A 13,908-nucleotide genomic window follows, 5' to 3' on the forward strand; every position below is an offset into this window, starting at 1 on the left:
ATCAAAGCAAACCATTGTTACAGCATCTCAAACATGGCCATTTTGTATGAAAATCGGCGTTCGTCCGATCAAATTATGCACTACAGTATACGTAACTAAATACTAAAAAAGGAACATAAAACAAGTCACAATTATCAAAGTGTTTATAAAATAATAAACTGGAATGCTCGTTCAGTCCTAATTAGAGAAACTCATTATATCACGGTATCACGGTATGCTGTAAACAATGGGTTGTAAACAAAATCTTGTATGATGTAGTTTCAATTTCATAACTTGTTATTGTTGTGCTATTGTTTATTAAATATTTGTACACTCTCAATAGTATAATCTATATAAATAAAAATGAAATGGTGTTTGTATGTCACGAATAGGCTCGGGAACGGGCCAACGGATTTACACCATTCTTCCAATGTTTCATTCGTGCAGGGCTCCGACGTGTTCGTACGAAAAAATAATTGGAAAAATCGACCAGGAACGCACCGAAAACAAGAAAGTTTGAAATTCCATTTTACGGGGCGATTTTCTACACAGCAGCATGTCAAAAACACAGTAGGCAGGCAGAACGACGTTTGCCGGGTCAGCTAGTAATAACTAAATTTGTTCCATAACAAAACATATGATTAAAATATTATTTTATGGGTGTACATCAATAGCTTGATCATAACAAAATAAGATTGTCAAACAAAACATGTTATGGAAAACTTAAACCTTAATAAGTTAATAATAACAAAACAAGATATGAAAACAGATTATGTGATTTGATAGTTATTAGTTTGATATTCCCCTCTGCTCGGGATGGATAAGAAGACCCATGCGCCGCCGCGCCACTGCACTATGGGCCAGAATCGCAATCTAGCGGGATAAAATTAATTACTCCGAAACGAAGCATTTCCGATACATGGTGTGTTCGACAAAGTTTTTCGAAACGATTATGGGCATTGATTGCCAAGAGTTTAGTAGTTCGCAACTTATCCGCATAGATGACGCCACCATCTAACTTTTTAGTTTTACGTGCTAAAGACTGCGCGTCTTCGGCAATATAAATCCAATCCAAATCCAATCCAAATCCAATCCAAATCCAATCCAAATCTAATCCAAATCCAATCCAAATCCAATCCAAATCCAATCCAAATCCAATCCAAATCCAATCCAAATCCAATCCAAATCCAAATCCAATCCAAATCCAATCAAAATCCAATCAAAATCCAATCAAAATCCAATCCAAATCCAATCCAAATCCAATCCAAATCCAATCCAAATTCAATCCAAATCCAATCCAAATCCAATCCAAATCCAAATCCAATCCAAATCCAATCCAAATCCAATCCAAATCCAATCCAAATCCAATCCAAATCCAATCCAAATCCAATCCAAATCCAATCCAAATCCAATCCAAATCCAATCCAAATCCAATCCAAATCCAATCCAAATCCAATCCAAATCCAATCCAAATCCAATCCAAATCCAATCCAAATCCAATCCAAATCCAATCCAAATCCAATCCAAATCCAATCCAAATCCAATCCAAATCCAATCCAAATCCAATCCAAATCCAATCCAAATCCAATCCAAATCCAATCCAAATCCAATCCAAATCCAATCCAAATCCAATCCAAATCCAATCCAAATCCAATCCAAATCCAATCCAAATCCAATCCAAATCCAATCCAAATCCAATCCAAATCCAATCCAAATCCAATCCAAATCCAATCCAAATCCAATCCAAATCCAATCCAAATCCAATCCAAATCCAATCCAAATCCAATCCAAATCCAATCCAAATCCAATCCAAATCCAATCCAAATCCAATCCAAATCCAATCCAAATCCAATCCAAATCCAATCCAAATCCAATCCAAATCCAATCCAAATCCAATCCAAATCCAATCCAAATCCAATCCAAATCCAATCCAAATCCAATCCAAATCCAATCCAAATCCAATCCAAATCCAATCCAAATCCAATCCAAATCCAATCCAAATCCAATCCAAATCCAATCCAAATCCAATCCAAATCCAATCCAAATCCAATCCAAATCCAATCCAAATCCAATCCAAATCCAATCCAAATCCAATCCAAATCCAATCCAAATCCAATCCAAATCCAATCCAAATCCAATCCAAATCCAATCCAAATCCAATCCAAATCCAATCCAAATCCAATCCAAATCCAATCCAAATCCAATCCAAATCCAATCCAAATCCAATCCAAATCCAATCCAAATCCAATCCAAATCCAATCCAAATCCAATCCAAATCCAATCCAAATCCAATCCAAATCCAATCCAAATCCAATCCAAATCCAATCCAAATCCAATCCAAATCCAATCCAAATCCAATCCAAATCCAATCCAAATCCAATCCAAATCCAATCCAAATCCAATCCAAATCCAATCCAAATCCAATCCAAATCCAATCCAAATCCAATCCAAATCCAATCCAAATCCAATCCAAATCCAATCCAAATCCAATCCAAATCCAATCCAAATCCAATCCAAATCCAATCCAAATCCAGTCCAAATCCAATCCAAATCCAATCCAAATCCAATCCAAATCCAATCCAAATCCAATCCAAATCCAATCCAAATCCAATCCAAATCCAATCCAAATCCAATCCAAATCCAATCCAAATCCAATCCAAATCCAATCCAAATCCAATCCAAATCCAATCCAAATCCAATCCAAATCCAATCCAAATCCAATCCAAATCCAATCCAAATCCAATCCAAATCCAATCCAAATCCAATCCAAATCCAATCCAAATCCAATCCAAATCCAATCCAAATCCAATCCAAATCCAATCCAAATCCAATCCAAATCCAATCCAAATCCAATCCAAATCCATGACGTCTTCCTATCTATGGCAGCACACTTCCAGCAAAACAAAATTGACACAATGATGGCGAGATACGTTGTGCGAGAATCAAATTGGCTCAGAAGTGATGGCGCTGCAATTGGATCGTTTAGCAGCACCAGGTTGACAGTTTCGGTGGATCCCTAGGGAGCGAAGCAAGCCAAAAAAAAAAAAAACTCAGCCTTCTAACCGTACACTGAATGTGGATAGAAATGGGGCGTGTGAGCCACGCTTCGCAGCACTCGTTGTGGGAAGCTCGTTGTTTTGAGCTACAACCAGTTTCATGTGCCGGCTGGGCTGGCTGACGACGGCGGAGCTGCGTTGAGGGCTGTGGATGATGACGATGCGAAGGTGGAACGAATAAAATGGCACTCTAAATGGCACGACTGGATGGGGACTCCTCATCGTCGTCAGTGCTTCCATAGAGACAGTCAGTCAGCCAGCAGTCAGTGGTCGCTCGTTGGGAAACTCGTTGCTTCGGTTTTTATTGAACACTTATGCCGGTATACGACGAAACCTGTTGGAAACACCAGAGAGCTGCCGTAAAGCTGTGAAAGCACAGTACTGTGTGAAATGTTTATGTGGGCACACATCGAACGTATGCTAGGAAAAGTAAATATAAACTCGAGAAGGTGTTTATTTTTCATGTAAAAATCAACGATTATTGCGACATAAGCTTGTTACGGCAGAAACAGCAACTTGACTGAAGATGCCAGATCCATACGGAGAAGTCAATCAAATTTCACGCTTGGAAGTGAATTGGCACTTGATTGGATTGGTGATGATCTCATTTTTTATTTTATTTTGGTAGTCAATAGTTTACGTTTGTATAAAACAAGAAAGAAGATACGCCAACTTTTATTGCGTCCTAATTGTTCAATCTACCAAAAAAATCTTCATCGGATGCACTTTGAAAATGATTTGGATGATTGCCTTGGATTTAGATTATTTTGGATTTTATTTGGATCAGTTTAGGATAGGGATGTGAAAACATTTCGGCAAGGTTTCTATTTTGGGCACTTTTCCTGCATACATTAGATTGTAACCAGAATTGCAGGGATAAAATTCGTCTCAAAACAATACGGACCTCTGAAATCTACAGAAAAGTAACATGTAATAAAACTGAAGGCACAGCAAACAACTGCCTTATCTTATCCTCTTTTCAACACGATTCAGAAATCTTTTCTGGTCCGGAAAAGTCCGTCTTTGCATTTTGGTGAATCGTATCGTATCGTTTGAATTATAGCACTGCCCACACCCCTCTTTAGGACGTTTCGGACACTGCCAGTGAAACTGTAACTGCGAAGTGTAGGTATTTGTAGTGCATATGCCCAGACACACACTGCAGAATTGTAGCCGCCAGCAAGCCAAATACAACCAGTTCCACATGCTGTTTCTCTTTGCCTAAGTGATTCAAGTTAATATTTGCATAGAATATCCATAAATTTATCGAAGCTGTAGTCCAAATAAATCATGTTAAATTTTATTAGCAGTTTTCCTGCTGTACGCGTTCCTATTTCTATGCATATGTGTGTGTGCCCAATGTGTGTAATGTTTGCTTCCGACCACATCATCGTAAGGAATCAATTTTTTGAAGGAGATGGTTGAACTGATTCTATATTTCGAAATGAGCCGGACGATGCATACTTTTACTGAATAAACAATGTGAAATCCAATAGGGGCATAGAGCGCTATCTCAATTTTTAGGTAAATTACAGAATATTTACTTTATCCTTTAGGGCGCGCGCCGCTGTAAAACCTTCAACACTACACTGAGATTATTTTCGATGTCTGAAGTACTTGGTTCGATTGGGCACATATTTAATTCTCTGCAAGAGAAAGTACCTCGTCAGTAGCACTATTCGATAATATATCTTTTTCAATCTTATTTACCATCACAACAAAACAGAAAAAGCGGAAAATTAGGCACAAATATATTCCATCTTGGAGTTTATCTACACGAGGCCGGCAAAATTGTCATCGTGCCGTAGTTCTAATATTGTTATTGTTGTAGACAGACAGACAGACAGACAGACAGACACTATTCCTTCAGATTTTTTTTTATAGATACTTCTGCAAGAATCCAATGACGAATTCCTGTAAGAATTTTCCCATAGCTTCCGACAGTGATTCCATCGTGGATTCATACAAACATTCCTTCCAGATTTCCTCTAGGGATTTCACCAGGCATTCCTCCAAGAATTTCTTTTTAGAGGTTCTTTAGTGATTGTTCAATTGTTTTTTTTTTCGACGATTCCTTCAGGACTTTCTTCAGGAATTCCCAGAGGAATTTTACAAGAGATTGATTTAGGTGTTTCTGAAGAAATTCCTTCACAGATTTCTCCATATATTTCTTCAAGAATTTTGCAAGAGATTGCTCCAAATATTTCTGCAAGAATTTCTTCTAGGAATTCTTTCAGAATACTTTATTAGAATTTGTTCAAAAATTAATTCAGACATTTTTACAGAAATTCCTCCAGGAATTCGTTAAGAAAGCTCTCCTGGGATACCTAAGGAATTCCTCATGAAATTGTTTTCGGGATTTCTCATTTAGAAACTCCTCCACGAATGCATCCAGAACTTTCTCCAGGAACCATTGAGAGATTCTCTTAGGAATCCCTCTTGGAATCGCTTCCGGGATTTCTCCAGGATTTTCTTCGGGAATTTCTCCAGGGTTTCCTTCAGGAATTGCTACAGTTCCTCAGCGTACTCTTCTTAGGATTCCATCAGGATTGCTCCAAGAATTCCTTCTGTGATTTCTTCAATACTTCTTTCTGAAATTTCTTCAGAAACTCCTCCTAGGATTCCCTCCGGAATTCCTCCTGGGATTTTTTCCAGGAATTCCTTTGAGAATTCTTTCAGAGATTCTTCTAAAATTCCAGTAATTCCTCCAGGAATATCCCTAGGTGGAATTCCTTCAAGAATTCATCCAGGAATTTCTCCAGGGATACCTCCAAGATATTCTTCAGTGAATTTATGCATGAATTTCTCTAGAGATTCCTCAAGGAATTCCTACAAGAATTACTCGAGACATTCTTCCAGAAATTCCTCCAGGGGATTCTCTATGCATTCCTTCTAGAATTCTTCCAGGGCATTCTTTAGGGATTATGCTAGTGATTGCTCCAGGAATACCTCCAGGTATCATCTGAGAGTTCCTCCAGGAATTCCTTCAGACATGCGTCCAGGATTCCATCCAGGATTTATTCCAGTGACTTCCCCAGGAATTCCCCCTAGAATTACTTAAAAAAATCCTCGGGGAATTGATCAAGGAATTCTTCCAAAAAACCCCACAGCAATTTCTCCAGGAAATCCGCTAAGAAATTCTCCAGGGATTCCCCAGAAATTTCCCCATGAACTCCAACATCTCAGCAGGAATTTTCCAGGAGTTCCTCCAGGGAATCCTCCAGAAATTCCTCAGGGGATTTTTTTCAGGGATTCATGTAAAAACATTGAAACTATCTTTAGAGGAAACCCTCGAGGCGTCCATGTTAGAATTTCTGAAGGGAATCGCTGGAGAAAATCTTGAAGAATTATTTTCGGAAAACTCTTATATAATGAAATTCTTAGAAAAATCCTCGAATTCGCCCGAAGAAATTCTTGGACGAGTAGCTAGAATGAATTAAAAGAAATGTCTGAAACAAATCAAATAACAATTGACTGTGAAAGAATAACAGGATACATTCCTGAAAGAATTGCATGACGAATTTCCTAAGAAATTTTTTTGCAGAAACTACAGGGAGTATTCTTGAAGGAACTCATGGATGGATTCCTAAATAAATCTGTGGATGAACTTGGAGATATGTTGAAGATAATTGTGACATATTTCTTGGATAATTCTCCAAATTCTCCAAGATGAATTCCCTGACACATGTATCCCTCTAAAACTATCTTAAAGTATTCTATACAAATCGCTGGAAAAAAAATCATCTAGAAATCCTTCAATTAATTCAAAAAATCTTTAGGTAATTCTGGAAGAATTCTTGGGTAATGCCTTGGAAAAGATCTTGAACGGATTTCTGAAATTTCTTACCGAGCCCCAGAGTTATTTTTTAAGAAGATCCATTCCAGTGAGGAAATTTTGAAGGAATCACAACAGGAGCTTCTGGAATGATCCCTGAAAGAATTCTTGGAGTAAACCCTGTAGAAATCCCTGGAGCAATTTCTTAAAGTATACCTGGAGGAATCCGTAGAGCAAATATGGGAGAAAACCTTGGAGAAATTTTTGAAGAAATCGCTAGAAGAATCCTGGGTGGAATTCCTAGACAAATTCTTGGAGAAATCCTTGGAGGAATTTTTGGATGAATTCATGGAGGAATTTCTAGGGGAATTCCTGGAGAAATCTCTGGAGGAATTCCTGGAAAAACCCCTGAAGCGATTCCAAGAGGAATCTCTGGAGGAACTTGTGGACATTTTCCTGGCGGAATCCCTGGAGAAAATCATGGAGAAATTTTATAAAGTATACCTGGAGTAATTCCTGGTGAAACCGCTAGAGGAATTCTTGGAGAAATCCATGACGGAATTTCTGAAGAAGTATTTGGAGGATTTCCTGGCGGAATCACTGGAAAATTCATGCACGAATGCCTGTAGAGCTGCCTGGATGAATTTCTAGAGAAATCTCTAAATGAATTCATGAGGAAATTCCAAAAGGAATTCCTGGAGGAATTCTTGGAAGAATCCCTGGAGGAATACCAGGAGAAATTCCTGGTTAAAATACTTGTGCAAACCCTGGAAGAAATCCTGAAGGAATCCCTGGATGAATTCCTGAAGGATTCTTTAAAGAAATACAGTGAGGAATCCCTGGAGAATTTTTTAAAAAACTTCTTGAGAAATTCCGGGAGGAATCTTTAGAGAAATTTCTTGAGAAATTCCTGGAAGTGTTCCTGGAAAATTCTTGGAAAAATCTCTGGAGGAATTCCTGGAGGAGTTCCTGGAGGAATCCCTGAAGGAATTGCTGAAGGAACCTCAGGAGGAACTTTTGAACAAGCTCCTGGCAGAATCCCAGAAGAAATCCCTAGAGGAATTCTTGGGGTATTTGCGAGGACTGTCCCTGGAAAACTACCAGGAGCAATTCCTGAATGAAATTGTGGAGGAATTCTGGGGAAATTTCCAGACAAATTCCTAGAGGAATTCCAGGAGGAATTCTCAGAGGAATACCTGGATGAATTACTGGAGAAATCATCGGTGGAATTCCTGGACGAATCTATTGAAAAGTCTTCTTGGTAAATTCCATGGTAGAGTTTCTGAAAGAATCCGTGAAATAATTCCTGGAGAAATCTCTGCAGGAGAAATTCCTGGAGAAATTCCGGGATAAATTCCTGGAGGAAACTCTGGAAACTCCCGGAGGAATCCCTGGAAAAATTCCTGTAGGAATTAATGAAGAAATTCTTGAAAAAATATCTGAAGGGATCTCTGGATTATTTTCTGGAGAAATTCCTGGAAAAATTATTGGGGTTATTCATGGAGGTATTCTTGGTGGAATTCCTGGAAAAGTCCCTGGAGGAATGCCTGGAGGAATACCTGGAATAATTCCTGGAAAGAATCCGGGAGCAATTCCAGGGGGAATTTCTAAAGGAATCCCTGGAGGACTTACAGGGGGATTTTTATAAAAACCCTTGATGGAATTCCTTAAAGAATTTCAGGAGCAATTCATGCAGAAATCCCTGAAGGAATTCTTGGAATAATGCCTGTGTAAACCCCGGAAGGAGCATTTCCTGGAGATTTTGCCGCAGTAATTTCTGAAGGAATTCCTGGAGGAATTTCTGCAGAAATCTTAGGATAATTTTGGCAATAATTCTTGGGGTAACTCCTGGTGGATTTCTTAAAGGTTTTCCTGGAAGAATACTTGAATGAAATCCTGGAGAAACCCCTGGAGGAATACATGGAGGTATTCCTATAGAATTTCTGGAGGAATCCTAGAGCAATGCCTAAAGGATTCCTCAGAGAAGCTCCGGAAGGAATGCCTGGAGGAACCCCTAGAGATATTCCTGGAGACAATTCCTTGAAGAATATCCAGAGAAATTCCTTGAGAAATCTCCAGTGGAACACCTGGAGGAATCCCTAGAGAAATACATGGAGGAATTTCTGGATGTATATCTGGAGGATTCCTGAATAAACTACAAGAGAAATTCTTGGACAAATCCAATTTGCTGGAGAAATTCTTTGACAAATGCCTGGAATATTCCCAGGATGAATTTCTAGAGAAATCCCTGCATGAATCCGCGAAGAAATTTCTAAAGGAATTCCTGGAGGAATTGCTGTAGGAATATCTGGAGGAAACCCTGGAGGAATTTCTGGAGGAATCCCTGAATGAAATTCTGAAGGAATCTCTAAAGGAATTCTAGGAGGAATGCCTGGAGAAATTTCTCGAGAAGTTCCAAGAAAAATTTTGAGAGAAATTCCAAGAGGAATTCCCAGAGGAACTCCTGGAGGAATCTCTGATAGAATCTTTAGAGGAATTCCTGAAGTAATTCCTGGTAAATTCCTTGAGGAGTTCCTGGTGGAATTTTTGGAAGAATCCGTGAAATAATTCCTGGAAGAATTCCCGAAGGAATCCCTGGAAAAATTCGTGGAGGAATAACTGAAGAAAGTCTTGAAATTATTTTTGAAGGAATCCCTGCAGGATTTACCGGAGAAATTCCTGGAAAAAATCTTGGGGTATTTCCAGGAGGTATTCTTGGTAGAATTTATGGAGGAGTCCCTGGAGGAATACCTTGAATAAGTCCTAGATAAATTCCAAGAGCAATTACTGGCGGATTTCTGCAGGTATTCCTAGGATAATTTTGGCAGGAATTCTTCTGGTAATCCCTGGTGGATTTCTTAAAAGTATTCCCGGAGGAGCCCCTGAGAAACTTCCTGGAGAAATACCTGGATGAATCACTGGAGAAATCTCGATAGATATCCCGGGAGGATCTCCTGGAGGAATGCCTGAAGGCATTCCTAAAAGAATTACCTGAGGCATTTCTAGAACAATCCCTAGAGGATTCCTTATAGGAATGCCTGGAATGCCTGGAGGAACCCCTGGAGAAATTCCTGGAGACATGCCTGTTTTCCTGGACGAATATCTAGAAATACTCCTTGAGAAATCTCCAGCGAAACTTCTGGAGGAGGATTTTCTTGAAGAATCACTGGAGAACTTTGAGGTAGAATTCTCGGAAAAATCCCTGCATAAATTCCTTGAGGAATCCTTGGAGAAATCCTTGGAGAAATCCCTGGAGGAATTTCTGGATAATTTTCTTGAAGAATCATTGAAGAACTTTCAGTAAAAATCCCTGGAGGAATCCCTGAAAGAATTCTTGGAGAAGTTCCTTGAGGAATCTCTTGCGGAATTTTTAGAGAAATTCCTGGGCGAATTTTTAGACGAATCCCTGAAGGAATTCACAGAGGAATTCTGGAACAATTCCTGGAGCAATCCTAGGAAGACATCCAAGGACATCCAAGGAGAAATACCAGGAGGAAGTATTGAAAAAATCACTGAAATTGTTGAGGAAATCCTCAAAGAATCCTAAAAAGAGTACGTAGAGGAACTCTCGGAGGAATCCCTGTAGCAGTTCCTGAAGAAACCCAGGAAAAATCTCGGAAGCAATGCCAAAAGGAATTCCTAAGGGAATCTCTAAACAGTTCCTGAAGGAGTTTCTGCAAGAATTCCAGGTGGAATTCCTGAAGGAATCCCAAGAGTGCATCGAGACATTTAAAAAAAATCCCGGAAGTTGTTTCTGAAAGAATTACAGAAGGAATTCTCTGGTGAATCCTTAAAGGAATTATTGGAGGAATATCTGAAGAAACACCATGGAGAGTCCCGGAAGCATTCCTGCAGAAATGCTTCGAATAATGCCTTGTGGAATTATTGGAGCAATCTCTAGTGGAATTCTGGAAGGAATCAGGAAGGAATTCCATAAATCTCTGAAGAAATACCTTAAGAATCTCTGAAGAAATTCCCGAATGAAACCTGTTGACGCGGTTTCATTCGGGAATTTCTTCAGAGATTCTTAAGGTATTTCTTCAGGGATTTATGGAATTCCTTCCTGATTCCTTCCAGAATTCCACTGAAACAATTACTGGAGAAACCTCTAAAGATATCCCAGGACAAATCCCCAAAGAAATGTCTGGTGGAATCCCTAAATACTTGAAGGAATTTCTGGAGAAATTCATGATTGAATCACTGCAGCAAGCTTTGGAAAAATCCTGGAGGAATTGTACATACTCATATAGTCTACGAAACTAGGAACAAATCTAAAACAATTATTTTGATTCCTCAATAGTGCAATGCCGATTTGCATATTCACATATGGGGCGACCATGTCGCTTTAAAGTCATCTCAAGTCAGGGCCCTCTCCAAAAAAAAAAATCTAGTTAGGGTAATTCGCCAATTGTTGAACGGTTAGTACCGGAATTTCGGTTTTCATTTGTTTTTCCGTGCATAATTCCACTTAAGTTGAAAAATATCCAGTGAACGTCTAGATCTACTTATCCCTTATACTGCCCATTGAATTTGTATTCCCTTAAATTCCATTTTCTAAGAGAAAATAGAACATTTGTATGGGAAGTCTGTAACCCAAATGTTGAACACTTCCTTAAGCTAGCTCATCCTAATGTTGGACGGTTCTCGACAATTGTTGAACGGTTGAAGCTTTGTTCGTAATTGATGACGTATAACCCGACATCAACCTATCATTCACCTGTTTTTATTTTGGCCACCAAACCCAACATAGACCCAACAGTTATCCGATGTGAGTCCAACAGTGGGCCAACATTTGATAAAATTTGACCCGACTTTGACCCGACATCCGATATTTTTTCACTCTGGCGGATTTTTTTCCAGGTTTTTCGTGTTTTGTGCCCAGCTAGTCCGAGCTAGTGACAATTCATTTAAATGACAAGTAATCACACATTTGAAGAGAGCTCTAGTGGACTGAAACCATTTTGAACATGACTAGGTGCAAAAATGGCAGAGAAGATTTGATTAGAAGCGAAACGATAGAAGAAAAGTACGCCTTTAAAAGCCCCTGAAACTCTCCTAGAAACCCATGGAACCCACTCAACCCTCAAGAACACTCATGGGACGACCCTGAAATCCCTTGAAAACCCATGGGTTGCTCCTGAGCCTCCTGGAACGCCTTAACATACTCCTGGGAGTTCCTTAACACTCTGAATTCCTCTTGAACACCTCTGGAACGCCCTTGAAACCAATTGAAAACCACTGGAATCTTTCTGAAGCCCACTGGTACACCCCTAGAACATTCCTGGAACGCCCTTGAGACCCCATGAAATGCACGGTTAGATAAAGTGGAAAAAAAAATTCTAGCAGTCATGCTAACATCGTAGGTTATGCCAGTGTTCAACAATTGGATCATGGATGCATAATGATGGTGTGATAAGAAAAATATTTTTTACAAATGAAATTACAATGAAAATGTGGTTTTAAACAATTTTAAACTGTCAAGGACATCCTTCCAGTTCTTGTAACTATGGTGTGACTTTGATATTTGTGGTCGATTTGCCAGCAAAGCTTATTTCGTAACAGCGATTTCTTAAAATTAATCTTAAGAATTTTGCAGTTTTCGTGTCATCAGCGGTACAAAATTTGCAATCAATATTTTTGACCTAAAATATGTATAATTTTGTAACTTAATTGGATCAATATCGTAACACACATGTATACGCATCTACATCATACGTTTACGTTGAGCAAAAATTACTTAAGTAACATTTATAATCAAATTTTCAGAAACTGTTCAACATTTGGGTGGTGTTCAACAATTAGCGAATTACCCTACGCCAATGAGTCTTGTACCGACTTTTCGAACCCTCTAAGCACGTAGAATTCACCTTCTCACCATACAAAAATTCAGCTCATTACTACAAATCTAGTACTTCACTGATTACTTCCTATAGGAGGCAATCAGTGAAGTACTAGATTGAAAGTAGTGAGCTGAATTTTTGTATGGTGAGATGATCAATTCTCCATTTCTGCAATGAAATGGTGCAAACAGCGTGGGTTATATGTGTAGCATCATCAGCTTCAACTGTGTTGCATCACCAATCCGTGCGACATCCACAGCATCTGATCAGGCTGCTGCATCCACGACCGAAAGGTCCTCCACTACACCGACAGCTATCATCAATAGTACCTGCAATAGCTCTCTCAATTTCTCCCAACACAACACACTATTGTATTTCACAATAATCATCCACACTTACAATAGAATTCAGAATACAATGTACCCCAAATTGATTTTAATAAACCAGACCCGATTAGTATTAGCTTACATTTCAATCGAGCCACAACCTTTCTTTTCGCCTTGAGAAAACCCCGCGAATAATTGAGTGTACGCTAAAGTGGTGACCCCGACGTGATTAATTACCACTAATCGCCAAATTTTTTTGATCACGGGTACCGCGAATCGCGATTCGAAGTAGTTTTTTCGGTCGACTACGTTCAAGTGCGACGATGGAGGATAAATCTAGCGCCAGTGGGGTGATTCCCCCGATAGCACAGCCGGCTGTCGAAACAATTAATGCGCCGCGTCTCAATCCTCCCAACATGGCCGACACGAATATCGAGACCTATTTTATGTCGCTCGAGTTCTGGTTCGCCGCGTCAGGCATCGGTGCCCAACACGATTCCCGTCGGTACAATATCGTGATGGCACAGGTTCCTCCAAACAAGCTGACCGAGCTGCGGTCGATTGTCGATGCCACTCCAGCGAACGATAAGTACGCCTACATCAAGACGAAGCTGATAGCGTATTTCGCCGACAGTCAGCAGCGGCGTCTCCAACGTGTGCTGTCCGATATGCCTCTGGGGGACCTCAAGCCAAGCCAGCTCTTCAACGAGATGAAGCGCGTAGCTGGAAGCTCCCTCGGAGAAGCGGTGCTGCTCGATCTTTGGGCAACCAGATTGCCTCCACATGCCCAAGCAGCGGTGATCGCATCGAGAGGTGACGCGGCGGACAAAATCACCATCGCCGACGCCATTGTAGATTCGATGGTTCTGCGAAAGATCAACGCCCTGGACAGCAACGTGCAAAATGCAGCGATGGCGGCAACGAAACCCGCA

Source organism: Aedes albopictus, chromosome 2 (assembly GCF_035046485.1).
Source record: "Aedes albopictus strain Foshan chromosome 2, AalbF5, whole genome shotgun sequence".
Classification (NCBI taxonomy): domain Eukaryota; kingdom Metazoa; phylum Arthropoda; class Insecta; order Diptera; family Culicidae; genus Aedes; species Aedes albopictus.